The sequence below is a fragment of the Mus caroli genome, chromosome 3 (genome assembly GCF_900094665.2).
Source record: "Mus caroli chromosome 3, CAROLI_EIJ_v1.1, whole genome shotgun sequence".
NCBI lineage: Eukaryota > Metazoa > Chordata > Mammalia > Rodentia > Muridae > Mus > Mus caroli.
The window spans coordinates 115,137,157-115,150,425 of record NC_034572.1 but is presented as its reverse complement, the minus strand read 5'-3'; the positions used below and the strand labels follow the sequence as shown (position 1 = coordinate 115,150,425).

General features: G+C 44.4%; 1 long non-coding RNA gene across 1 annotated transcript; it reads left to right on the top strand.

Moving 5' to 3' along the window:
- Window positions 1-317: 317 nt before the first annotated feature.
- LOC110292015 lies at window positions 318-6,545 on the top strand. The gene is made up of 3 exons (XR_002377638.1): window positions 318-599; window positions 4,140-4,280; window positions 5,978-6,545. It is a non-coding gene; the product is annotated as an uncharacterized LOC110292015 (long non-coding RNA).
- The last annotated feature ends 6,724 nt before the right edge of the window (window positions 6,546-13,269 follow it).

The following is a 13,269-nucleotide window of genomic DNA, read 5'->3' as shown; positions in this document are numbered from 1 at the left end:
GAACTTTTCATTAGCATAGGTCATCAGAGTTTTCCACAGAGCTCACACCCACTAAAAGTCCCTGCCAGAGCTCTTTGTGAGATTTATCGGCAGTCATATCACTACTGCTATGTGCTGGGAAAAAAACTGGAAAGAAGTGAAGAAATGTTATTAAAATTGAAATTAATCAAAAAGCTAAGACAGAATTGAAAATCAACCAGATGCCGAAGCTGCTTCTCAGCTGGAAATGAATTAGTGAAAGGCCAGACTCATGTGGGTGAGATGTCCCTGATGCCCTTGTGGCCAGCAAGCCAAAGCTTTGTGGAGTATCTGCCTGGGACTGGCTGTCTCCCAGCAGGGTGAGAGGAAGTTCTGCGCACTTCAATTGCTGCAATGACTTGATCCTGCCAGAAACCCAGGGAAGCATCCCAAGCCAGCTCTGCCTGTTGCTGGTTGTGTGCTTTGCCAAGTCTCCTCACCCACTGGAATCTCTACTACTTTATCTCTAAAATGTCAGCAAGAGTTTGCCCTTTAGCTGAGTGTGTGCTGCATGCAAGGCTGAACCACGTGCAAGTTAAGACATAGCATTCATCCCCATAGGAGAAGATACAGCACGGTGCGTAAGTATCTCACGCAAGATGACTCTAACTTCAACTCATATAAGGCATTTATTAATTCATGAATATTGATTATACACTTAAATCATATCATTTTTACAAAGCTGATATAGTTTTATTGACAATGCATCAGTTCCAGTCAAACTTCTAATGTGCCTTTGACATCGTTGGCTTTCTAAAAGTTAATTTTGAGTTTTGGTATGGCTCTATATAGGCTGAGTGCATCCCTCCTTGCCCATCAAATCCCTCCACCCTTTTCCCACCTCCCCCTCCTGTTTATTCCTTGTTCCCTTAGACAACTTTATTTCTACTTTCATTTAATATGTATATTCATGATTTTATGTGACCATATAAAATCCAGGAACCACAAATGAGAGAAAATACGGTATGAATGGCTTAATTTGCTTAACATGATTAACTACAGTCATATCCATTTTCCTGAAGACGACATGACTTCATTCTTATATACACATTCTTATATACACATATATCACAGTTTCTTTATTCCTCTGTTGTTGGAGATCTTCCTTCCTCCTCTGCTTCTAGAACCATCTTCTCTGTCTTCCCAAACAAAGGCTCTGCCCTTCTTCTCTTACAGTCTATCTCCAAGAAAGCTCAAGAGAGAAAGAAAAACAACTTCACATTTCTCTAACCAGGGCCTACCTGCCAAAGAAGAGACCTTGATTAATACCCAAGGTTAGAAGATAAAATCCCTAACTTTGACTGAAGGTGTTGTCTTTTAAAATTAATTAAGCTTAAACTGAAACCACAAACTAAACTTCTTTGCATTGGATTTCAATGGGAACTTGGGATAGAGGCAAGCAGAGGAGAGAGTGGGGGTGAGAAGGGAGGTAAGAAAGAAGAAAAGAAAGGTGGCAAGCCACAAGGTAGAGTGGCTGACAAGCTCAGAACAGGGAAGCACTTCCGAGTGTGAAGGAATTTGTCCTGACTGACCCATTGGGGTTGGAGCAGCTTCTGAGTGGAAACTGAGGGGGAAAGGTAAGTTTCACACCAGTCATGGTGAGGCAAAACAAAGGGCATCTGTGGGATGAAGAGGAAGTCAGAGAGAGACGCTGAAGGGATTTAGTGGCAGCAGGAAGAGCTACCGCTAAGCACAAACGGGCTCCTTAGCAATGGAGGATGGCTTGCGTGGTGTGTTTCACAGGACATAGAGTAAGTGAGGCCATCTGTTATTGAGGGAGGGTTCTTTGAGCACTGTGTGGGACATACACTGAGCTGGACCAATTTTCTAATAGCCCTGGCAAAGCTGAAGACATTCCGAAGTGACACTTGTATCTTTCGATTGGCTACCACACTACTAAAATATGATTCTCTGGAAATTGGAATTTCCCAAGAATCTCATGGTGTCAGCCAGAAGAGCTTGTCTACCAGAAAAAGATTTTACACAGCTCTGCCAACCTGTCAGGCCACTTCACAGAAGGGACTTCAGTCCTCCTATGTAGACAAAAAGCTATGATGGAAGAGGCCTACCACACCTTGACCAGGACTATTTAGTTATGCATGTCTCAGACCTTCTATTTAAACTAAACCATGTCAGGACATAGAGGATGGACTTGGGAATGTAGGGGATGTCTTGGTACCTCTGCCAGACAGGGCCACAGTGACTGTTTTCTGTTCCTCATCATTACTTTTTACAACTTTAATTTAAATTGTCCCACTGAGATTTGGCGGCCAGGCCTCGCTTATTAGGGTTAGCAGGGTCCAGGCTCTGCTCTAAACAACTCCGGTAACAATTTGACCTACGCACTTAAGGGTGGTCTCTGCTGCATATTGACCCTTCAGTGATGAGTCTGCTCCACTCATCCTTGTAGCTCGGCTCCCCAGTTTTGAGTTTCTATACTGGAAGGAAGAAGTCTGTGACCTCTCTGCTCTCCTGTCTTCATAAGATTTTGTTGTGCTGAGGTAATATTGATTTCTCCCTTCCAGCAATACAGAAAGAGCCTCAGAGACCTCTACTGAAGGGCCCCCAAGGTGGCACCAGATGTTACCTTCACCTGTTTAGTTCACGCTCACCATCCATGTCCCTAATTTGGAGGGGCCCTCTTGTTAACTCCAGCATCCTCCCTCAACATGACCATGAGCCTCGTGATCCAGAAACCAGCTGGCCAGGAGCCTATGGATTTAAGGATGTTCACAACTCTCCTGCCAAGGATGCTGTCCTCTGACCCCTGTGTACCCAAACAACTGATTCCTGCCTGGAATCCCTGCTTCCTTCAGACATTCCTGTGTGCTGGCAGAAGTCTCCATCCTGGTTGCAGGAACCCTTGGCTGTTGTCCTTAAGGCAACTTCTGACCTTTCTCTACAAGTAACTTCCTTGGGGGATTATTAAATAGAGAAGCGCCAGGACCCCCCAGGCTTGGGGGTTCTCAAAGCTCCAGCAGCTCTCCTGGTGGCCAGACTTCCCGTCAGAGTCCTGTAGGATTTCCGACACGGGGACTCTGTTGACTTTGTCCCTCTATTCTTCCTTGGTTCATTCCTCTTTCTGTTGCTTTTCTCACCAGGGCCCTTTTGGCTCAGTGTTAATTTGAGCTATTGCTGGCCCTCTGCAAAGATGAGGGCAAGCATGAAGAAAACCTGAGGTCTTAGCTCCTCTCCGCTGTTTACTCTCTTCATGCCCAGCAGCCGGACATTGGAAAATACCATGCCAAGAACCTGACATGGCTTCTAACACATCTCTTAGCTTCTTAAGAAACCCTCCTTGCCTATTGGCTTTGAGATGGCCGAATTCTTTCCCAGTTCTCCAAACACCTCACTTTTAGTGCTGATTAAATCTACTGAGCATGCTACATGCTGGCCACTGTACTTAGTACTTTGATTTCTCCTTGAGTGACTACCACTGTCCCGTAAGCTGAAAACTCTGTCTTTCCTGCATTTTACAGAAGAGGAAACTGAGGCACTGAGATATTAGAAAGTGACTGAATCATATTGACACAGCTTAGTCAACAGCTTAGGTGCTCTGGCATCTTTGGGTATCTTACATCTGTAAGTTGTTTCCCTTAATCCTTAATTAAGGACTCCCTTAATCCTACCCACATGTGAGTAGATGGGACAGGCGGCTCGCCATCCCTAGCTTAGCACATGTGCTCTTTCTATAGTAGCATTGGAAGGCAGAGGTGTAGGTGGATGGATAGGAGCGTGGATGACGGGATAATGGGCAGAGAGGTAGATAGGTGAATGTGCAGGAAGAGAGATAGGTAGACAATGGATGGATGAATGGTGGGGGGCAGGCGAAAGTATAGGAGGGAGGCAGGCAAGTGGAAGAAAGGGGTGGATCAAGGGATGTTTGTGTAGACAAACATTTTGGACTTTCTCTAGGTCCTCACCCGCAGAGGTAGCAGCAGCTGCAGTCCCTTCTGCAGTTACTTCTGCCTGGCTTTCTTTTTCCAGATGCTTCATGCTAACTCTGGAATTCAAAATAAGTTTGCTCAGGAAGCCTTCGTTTTCTTTAGGGGTGACCGTCATCTGATCTCTGTGGGGCCCTGTGTCCCAAACCTAACTCAACAGTGTCTGTCTGTCTGCAGGATGTGCTGTTTATGTCTGGAAGCCTGAGACACTCTGCTCTGCAAAAGCAAGGAATTCTGCACCTCCCAACACACTGGAGTAGAGTTGAAGCTAGGACTATGCGACCTGGCTTTTTAACCCAGGACAAGCTCATAAAAAAGGTGAGCTTGCAAGATAGGGACCAGCTTATCCATCAGATCCTTAACCACCTCTGTCTCCAAATCCTGCCTGTCAACCTCCAATCCACAAAATGCTCTCTCTCTCTCTCTCTCTCTCTCTCTCTCTCTCTCTCTCTCTCCCCCTCCCTTCCCTCCCCACCCTCTCCTCCCTCCCTCCTGGATCCAGATGGCAAACTCCGACTTGCTGAATCATTCACGACTTACTGCTTTCCATGACCATTAGAAAGAGTTCCTCCATCAAAGCAATGACAAGATCAGACCCTTCCTGTGCTTGCCGTTCTGGCAAGTGCACTCTGGGCTCCGTTTTTCTTATACTCATTTTATGTATTCACTGGTTAACCTGATTGCAGAATCAAGTGAGGCAGAGAACAACCCAAAGCCAAGCTCCTTTTCCATTGACTCTCAGATCTCCAAAGAAAAGTTCTGTCACCTTCAGACTGGGGGTTTAGGACACAAACATGGCAACTCTCTCACCAACCTTAGGTTCCTTAGCTCATGTCTTACTGCAGGGGTTGCAACTTGCCAGAAGTGGCCTGATCCTGCACCTTACCTAGGTGTTTCTGTCCCTTTGCTGTGGGCCAAGAGGCCCTGGCCATGAAAATAGGATTGAAGCATGGCTTTTGGCTAACCCCCCGGTTTTTATTAACAAGTGCCTATTATTAACAAGAAGGTGGAGTTATCACAGGGAAGTTTTCAAGATGGTGCCCCAAATCTTCATTTGACACAGGCATATAATAGAGGAAAGGAAGCACACCATTTAGCCTCCTTTGGTTTCTGAGCTTTTCAGTAAACTCAACATGCCCGGCACTAATCTTTCTTGTCTGGCTATGAGCTAGAATAACAGGCAAACACATTCCTAGCCAATGTGAAAATACATTAAGCTTCCATGCTCCGTGAACCATGAACACACCTGCAGATGACAGGTATGCCCTGTTCCTGGCAAGCCCATGCTGGGCTCCAAGCTGGGCCCCAAGCTCCTTTGTTTTTTAAAGAAGAAAAGGATTATGTGGGAGAGGGAGGGCAGGTCCTCTTGGCAGGCTGAACCTTCTGTGGGCACCTTTGTGAAGACTGGAGAAATTTATACAGTCTTCCAAGCGGTCACAGTGACCCCCAGGCACATGGCTTGGCCAGTAGAGTACAGAAAGATGCTATCTCTATGTGTGGGTGAGAGTGAGGCATCCCTGGCCCTGGGGCCACACACCTTTGCCTGCCCCAGAGATAGATCAAGTTGTCTTGGCTTTAGGAGTGGCTGCTGTCATTCTGCTACCCGTAGACTTTAAGAACAACAATCTTGTCGGTGACTAGACAGTGAAAGTGACTGGACTTAGCAGACTGGCCATTACTGGGCACTCCTTACCTGCTGGTTCAGAGGCATCTGTCATCATTACCCACTCAGCAAAAAGGAAGTGAATCTGGACCAACACAAACCGCAAACTTCTCTGAAATCTTCCCATCAGAGCAACCCTTGGATATGCAGAGCATTCTCGATAAAGATGGAGGTAGAAACGTCCTTGAGAGGCCACTCCATGACTATAGGCAAAACTGCTTTGAGCTTATCCTAAAATATTCTTGATAGCAGAAAAGAGACTATTGGTTTGAAATTCCCTTTAGTAAACATGTTAAATGGCTTCTGAATGCTTTCTGAATCCTTACCTATGTCTGTCTTAATTATACTAGAGATGAAAGGGAAATTTTCTGTCAAGTCAAACATCAAGGACCTTCCCCACCCTTCTGCTGGGTTTTTGGGGGCACCACCCTGAAAAGGAGATTCACGGGCAGGGAGATTTTTGAGCCAAACAGAGCATCACCTATGAACAAGTAAAAGAAGCAAGACTCAGAGAGGTGGGGACCACAGCACCATTGTCATGGGAACCACAATCTGACAACTCCAGAACAAAGTATTCTTTCCTCCAGCATCAAGGCACAAGTCTTAGGTAAGTATTTATGGTGCAGAGTGCCTGACCTTTAATCTAACTACCAAGACCAGGTCAAGAGTGATTGTGACTAGCCACAAATTAGATGACCCTACTTACCAATAAAAACAGTTATTGGAGCCAGCAGTATGGCTCAATGGCTACAAGCACTTGCCACCAAGCCTGGACCTGAGTTCAATCCCTGGAATCCACATGGTGAGAAGAAAGAACCAACTCCCTTAAATTGTCCTCTGACTTTTAGACAGACACTATGGTATGCACATACCTGTTCCCCAACACTAATTAAATAAATGCAAAAGAAATTAGAAACTTATTGGCTGGACCAAATCAGCAGATAACCATAAAGTTCTAATGCTGCTCTTAAAACGTTAATGAAATCCGAAAGGCTTTGCAAAAGTAGACCGGCTAGGAGGAAGTACCCAGAGAGCAGTTGTGCTTGCTTCCCCTGTAGGCACAAGAACAAATACAGCTTAAGGTCTTGGGGCAAGCAGGTACTGATACCCATCAGCACTGGCTCAAACTCCAGCCCTGAATGTGACCTGTGCCTGAACCCTTCTGGAGAATGAAGACTGTTCAGCAAACATCTTCTTCCAGCGTGTCTAATGCGCTCGCCTCCCTGAGCTTCCTGAGCCAGCTGAGCCTGGGTCATCAGGACTATGAAGAGGATGCGTTCAAGAGCAGAAAGTATTTCTCAAGAAAGTCAGTTTTGTCCTAACTAGAACAGTGTGTTTGGATGATGCAGGGAAAATCTTTGGGAATCAGGACTGTCTAGTAGCTGAGAATGGTTCATGTGTATCTTTCCCTCCTCAAAACAGAGCATGTCTTTGACACCTAAAGAATAAAGGGACAGAGAGTTCCGGGTCTTTGGCAGCAAGCCTGTCCATTCATACCCTTACTTCAGCTCTACACTGTTGTGGCCAGCTGGATGTGCCAAACCCAAGACTCTCCAAACCCAAGATCGCTCACTCCCTTCTTCATCTGTAACATGTCTGCCCCCTCTTGGTGAGAACACACTCTTTCTCACTCCCATAAATCATCCTCAGAATCCAGTCCCCTTCCCAAGGCCAACTTCAAAACCCTTACTACACCAGCAATCTTGAGACCTTTAATCTCCTCATGGTACAAATGTTGTGTTAATCCAATGATACGTTTCACAACCTTTTTAAAGACATCATATCTAGAAGCTATCACGTATCGGGTACGGGAGGTAGAGACATGTGAAATAAAATTAACCAAGCCAGCTTGGTTATTATGGTCAATAGCTTGGATAGCATGTATTTCCACATAACAGTTCCTCATTCTTTAGTATTCATTTGCTTGTTTTAGCTGATGTCTCAGGCAATTCCATCACCATCACTGAACTTTGGGCTACATGATCACCAAAGATCCATTCTCATGCAGTAGTCTTAGATGTTATAATTGCCTTGTTAGCTTTCAGTGATCACTTTTGTTCTTCATAATTGTCATCCAGAGATCCCTGGATGTCTCTCTTAGCTTCAGAGAATCTGGGGCAGAAGTTTGGAATTGGTGCACAATAGCATCCCTGTATCTGCTGACTACGGTGGTCAGTGTGATACCCAAGTCGGTGAAAAGCCAACCCATGGCCTCTTACTTACTCTTCTCTCCCCATCTGAGAAGCAGGGAGGCTGTTCCAGTGTTCACAAAGGTGCCTTCAAGAGCTCACGTCATATCTGACCCACAGTGACTCACTCACACTCTCTCACAGGAACACACTGTGTTCTACAAGGACACGGCTGCCAAACCACCTGGCAGAGGAAAACAAACACTCAGCCACTCCCAGCCTCACCCCAGGGGGACATGCTGAGAGCCCCCGAAGGCTTGAGAGTCAGTTGCTGGCCATGATTTTCAGCATAAACACAAGAGCCAGTTGAACAAACAACTGTAGAAGTGGGTAGCAGCCAGCCCTGCTTGAAAATCACTCGCCTCCCTCCCTCTGTGGGAGGCTTTGTTCCCTAACTCCCCATTTCCTAGTCATGGCCACTATTGAGCAGATTGAATGAAGCACAGCCAAAGTGCTATGATGAGTCTTCTTCAGACTTGGCATATGTGTTAGGCAGGTACTCATTGCTGGAAGAAATCAATGGAAGACAATTCAGTCAAATGACTTAGGTTGCCGCAAGCAGCTATTGGATGAGCTATTTAGATCGCCATCTTCATAGTCGAATATACACATCATGGTTTCTGTCTCGGTTCATGCTTGTCCTAGTTAGTTTTAAATGTCAACTTGACATGGCCTAGGGTCTCAGTTGAGGGACTTTCCAGATCAGATTGGCCTGTGAGCATGTCTGTGAGGAATGCCATTGATTGGTAACTTATTTAACAGGGCTCAGTCCCCAGTGGTCAACACCAAACCCAAGAAGGTAGTCCTGGACTAAGCTTGCTAACCACAAGCCTTCAAGCAAGCCAATCATAGCATTTCTCCATGGTTTCTGATTTAGGTTTCTGCTTGAGTTCCTGCCTTGACTTCCCTCGATGGTGGACTATGACCTGGAAGTATATAAGCCAAATAAACTCTACCTTTCTACAAAATTGCTTTTGGTCAGTATTTTATTACAGCAACCAAAATGAAACCCGGACAATGCTGCCATAGCAGATACTTTAGACTGGGAATTTACAAAGAACATGAGTTGACTTTATACAGTTCTACAGACTAGAAGTCCAAGATCAAGAAACAGACGATTTGGTGTTTGAAATAGGCTCTTCTCTGCATCCTAGATGCCTTGTTTGAAAATCAAATGGAAGTAGATCCTCTCTCTCTCTCTCTTTCTCTCTTTCTCTCTCTCTCTCTCTCTCTCTCTCTCTCTCTCTCTCTCTCTCTCACACACACACACACACACACACACACACAAATTCCTTTTACAGTGTGAATCGATCCATGAGGTCGATTGCTCATAAGGATGCCACCTCCTAACACCATTGCCTTGGGAGTTAAGCTCCAACACATGAATTTTGAAGGCCAGCCCTCTCTCTATTCTTGTGACAGTGTGTCCACCAGTGCCTCTCAAGTACAAGGCTGCACCATGTGTTTCTGCTCATGGCAGCTAAGCAGCGTGCTTCTCAAGACTCAGTTGCACTTGTCCTCAGGTCTGACGGTGACATAGTACTTGTGGTCATGACAGTGTAACTTACTTAACCATTATAAGAATTAGGTGCAAGTGTGTAAAGGGAGTTAGGTTGAAAAGCAAACCAAGGGGTGAGAATACTCAATTCCTAGACGCCTTTACAACCAATGTTGATATGTAAGTGGTGTTGCTGGATGAAAAATACGGGAAGATAAATTGGCCTATACTGTCTAGGACCCTTGCTCTCTCTTTGAAGAAGCTAAAGTTAAATTACAGAGGAGAAATTTGGCCATAGCTTACATAAAGCAACCCAAATGTCAGCCAGAAAGATTCATACTAAAAGAAATAGAGACTTGAACCCACATAAAAACATCAGTTTATACTGTAGATTTTAAGTCAGACTTCTGTATGTATGTTAGCTACTTGAAAAATAATAAATGTAAAAATATACCAAGTGGATATAATGAAATGTATTCTACAGTCCAGAATTCACCTATTTTCTAATTTTTTCAGTCCATATTCAGATTTTAGCATTGCCTCCACAATCATTATTGTTGTTGGTGGTGGTGGTGTTGATATTAAGCATTATAAATGAACATAAAAGTAGAAGACAAAGAAGGAGCTGCTGTATCCTGTCTAGATTTTGCCAGCCATAAACACACACTCTCTCTTCCTATCTGTCTGTCTGTCTGTCTGTCTGTCTGTCTGTCTGTCTGTCTGTCCGTCCGTCCGTCCGTCCGTCCATCCATCCATCCATCCATCCATCCATCCATCCATCCATCCATCCATCTATCTATCTATCTATCTATCTATCTATCTATCTATCTATCTATCCATCTATCCATCCAGCCATCTATCTACCTATCTATCTTTCTCTGTGCTGATACATTTTGAAGCAAATTCCAGACACTGTTATTTACCTCAATAGATGCTCTGGCAGCATGTCTATGTTTGCCCATAAGACAATGCTCTAATCATGGCTGCCATAATTAGCAACAACTCTTTGCAGATTGCCCCCCAGATGTTTTTTCTACTATTTTGTTCAAACTGTGGTACAAATAAACTATATACATTATGTACATTATAATCATTGCATTTGGTTGTTACATCTCATACTGTTTGATATTTAGGATATGGTCTCATTTATTTATTTAAGACTTTATTTTTAATTACATACTTGTGTGTGGGTATGTTAGTGTGAGTGCAGGAACCAGAGGCTTAGGATGCCCCTGGGATTGGAGTTGCAGGCTGTTGTAGTTTACCCAGCATGGATACTTAGCGTTGAACTCAGGTCTTTTTCAAAATCAAGAAATGTTCTTGACTGTTGGTCCATCTCTCCAACCCATCCTTCACATTTTTATTTATGCTATCCATTTATTGAAAACCTCTTTTGTAAATAGAGATGTGGAGAGGTCTTGTTTTGGTTTGTTTTAGTTATACATATCTGGATGTGTGTCTGTGTGGGTGTGCATGCTGTGTGTATGCAGGTACTCAAGGAAGCCAGGAGAGGTGCTGGATCTCCGGGAGCTGGAGTTACAAGTGATTGGAACCTGCCTAGCGTGGAAAGTAGGAGCAGGCTTTCAGTCTCTGGAAGACGAGAAAGCCCTCAGAATTTTAAAACCATCAGAGACTTTTAAAAAAGAACAAAGATTTTATTTATTTTATGTATATGAGTATACTGTAGATTGTGAACCACCATGTGACTGCTAAGAATTGAACTCAGGACCTCAGGAAGAAGAGTCAGTGCTCTTACCTGCTGAGTCATCTCTCCAGTCCCCTGTCAGGGACTTTTAAAGAAGAGCAATTGACAAGAAATTAGTGGTGGTAAACCCCCAAACATATCAAAGCATACCCAACCCCCACCCCCACCCCCTCAGCAGTGCTCAGGGAGCTGGTGTGATCATGGCCCAGGAGACAACTCAGTTCTCCTTTGTGTACAGTGGCATGAAGAGCAAAGAAAGAGAGAGAAAGATGGCAGGCTCTGCTCAAGCCACCAGGAAAATCAAACAATGAGATGCAGATACCATTCACACTTGGAGATTAAAATCAGAGGAAGATTGTGAAATGGCAGTGAGTCCGTGAAGACATCGGAACCCTGATGCATGACTATTGGGGTGCACTATGGAAATAAGCAAGATAGTCCCTCAAAATATTCAATAAGTGATCGCATAATTCAGGAACTCTACTTTTGGTTATATACAGGAGATGAGTGAAAATCCTCTATTCTCATAAAAGCTTGTGTATGGGGGTGCTGGAGAGATGGCTCAGTGGCTAAGAGCACTGACTGCTCTTCCAAAAGGTCCTGAGTTCAAATCCCAGCAATCATATGGTGGCTCACAACCATCCCTAATGAGATCTGACGCCCTCCTCTGGCGAGTCTGAGGACAACTACAGTGTATTTACACATACCAATAGATAAATCTTTAAAAGAAAAAAATTCTTAAAAATAAAAAAAACAAAAAAACAAAAAAACCTTTTGTATGAATGTCTGTAGTGAACATGGCCCGGATGTACGTGAGGAATTAGTCAATCAATAAGGTGCACACATAACAGAATATTTTGTCACTGTGGAACATAACAGAATATTTTGTCACTGTGGAAAAACGCGAGTATGTGCTGAAACATAAATTGAAAATATTATGTTAAGTGAAGGAAGCCAGTTAAAAAAGCAGGTATTGGCAGGGCATGGTGGCACATGCCTTTAATTCCAGCACTCCAGAGGCAGAGGGAGGTGGATCTCTGAGTTCAAGGCCTAAGCTAGACAAGGCTACATGTGACAGCCTGTTTAACAAAACAAAACAAAACCATGTTATATTGTTCCATTTATATAAAATATTCATTGTTTATAAATCTCTAGAGACATAGATTAGTGATTTCTTAAGGCTAGGAGAATTGGGGAAATCTAGGGGAAGACTGGGTAAGGAGTGTGGGAGGGATTTCTTTTGGGGTGTGCTGAAAATATTCAATTAGTGGTAGTACTTAGACAGCTCTGTGACTATATTGCCATTGTGTTGATTTGAATTAGGTGAACTGTATGGGATATGAATTGTGTCTTAATAAAGGAAACTAAGTTAAATTTCATGTGGTCAAAAATGTCCAATTGAGAAGTATTAATAAGAACGGACAACCTCAGCTCTCACAAAATGCGTGTGTAGGCACATACCCCCCATACCCGTGTCCCTACCTCCAATCACACACAGAGACATTCGAGGGTCTCTTATTAGCCTTTCCTCAGAGCATTCAGAGCATTCAGAATGGTCTTATCTGGAAGCATAGAGCTCCCCAGAGGGCGGGAAGGATCCTCCTTTGCTACTGTTAGAAAACATGATTCGGATCAGTGCAGATGACCGAGACAGAGCACACGCCATCTTCCTGGTGATTCCCGAAGTTTTCTGGAATGGGTTAAGAATTTGATGACCTCTTGACCCTGATTTTGCTATTGCTACAAAAGGGAACATGAAGGAGAATTCGCTTTCATTTGTGCCTATCCCCGAGTCCCCTCCAGGCCACTCACTTCCTCCCTGCCTCTGTCGAAGACAGTGAGACACCGAACCAGTGTCTTAACCTTCTGGGGGGTGGGAAGAGGAAGGGGAGGCTGCGACTGAGCAGAGCTGTGGTGTCAGACTCCGTGTCTCTGTAAGTAGGGGAAAACCAACCAGGAACCTGAAAACCGACTCTCTCGAGTCATCTGTGGAGATGGGAACTGTATCTCCAGAGGTTTCAGAATGGAGCTCTGCCATGCCTGGTGGATGTGGGTGGATGGCGAGCCGCATTCAGCCTGTGGTCAGAGTTGAGGAACAATATGATCTGGCCTTCCTTGCCTATTTTAGAAATCTTCAGGCTGTTCTGTTTGCTGCTCCTGTCAGAAGTGGGCATCTACCCGAGCTGTGCATTTCCAATTACTCTCTGGCCGCAGGATCCTGTGGCCATCTTTCTCAGAAGCCTGTGGCCTCG